At 36.8% G+C, this 844-nt stretch overlaps 1 protein-coding gene across 1 annotated transcript in view; it reads left to right on the top strand.

Annotated features, from left to right (window-relative positions):
• Positions 1-844, top strand: part of MIA2 (MIA SH3 domain ER export factor 2) — a 110444-nt gene that overhangs the window by 68418 nt on the left and 41182 nt on the right. The gene's annotated exons all lie outside the window — the stretch shown is intronic.

Here is an 844-nt window from a genome sequence, read left to right as displayed (position 1 = left end):
GAGGGTTCACTGTACTTCCATCTTTTCCTACTTCAAATTCCACAGATTTTTTTCAGCCTATTTTTTGCTTGGTTTTGTCTTCCAATTGTCTTTGTAAGTTTATGCCCTCCCTTGGAAAACAAAACAAAACAGAACTTTTTAGTGTCAGTTTAGTAGATTTCTGGGAACTCAACCCAACTTTATTTTTCTGGGTCTCAACAAGTTTTCTGCTTTTGAAATGAATTACCTCAGGGCAATAGTTTTAGGGAGATCATCCCACCTTTTAATAAGGAGAAAGTCTCTCCTCTCCTGAAAAAGTATATACAATAGAAGATGGATTAAACAGAATCTCATCTGACCTAGATCTATGATATTTCTGTAGTTAATTATTTTAACTCAAATACAGCTTAGTGATTAAAACAGAAGTTTAAGTAAGGTTTGGCATGTTATATGAGATAAAAGAAATAATAACGAAACCTCAAACATGTCTCAGAAAAACTTTTATGTGATAGAAATTTATCATGAAAATTAGCCGAAGAATGTATTAAAGTATTCATTATTTTACATTACTTATTTTAGGCAGACTCTGGAGAAGCAAACCAGTGAAGGTTATATGTAGAAAAACGTATGTCAAGAAAGTGGCTTACACAATTGTGAAACAGGCAACTTCCACGTTCTTGCATCAGATGTTCCTTCGGAAACTTGTGCAACTGGGGGTCTGATGAACCTAATAAGAATGGCAAGAAGATGACAGGCTTGTGGCTGCAGAGGTGAATGAATCCAAAGTCGGCAGGTCAGGTGGCAGGCAGCTGATGACCCCCATTGGTAGAGAACATGGCAGCCTGTTGGCCCAAGTTCAGAGAAT

The sequence above is a fragment of the Echinops telfairi genome, unplaced genomic scaffold (assembly GCF_000313985.2).
Source record: "Echinops telfairi isolate 266 unplaced genomic scaffold, ASM31398v2 ScPeMD7_18;HRSCAF=68, whole genome shotgun sequence".
In the NCBI taxonomy this organism is placed as follows: Eukaryota; Metazoa; Chordata; class Mammalia; order Afrosoricida; family Tenrecidae; genus Echinops; species Echinops telfairi.
The sequence above is the reverse complement of the archived record's forward strand: the minus strand, read 5'-3'. Positions and strand labels throughout refer to the sequence as shown.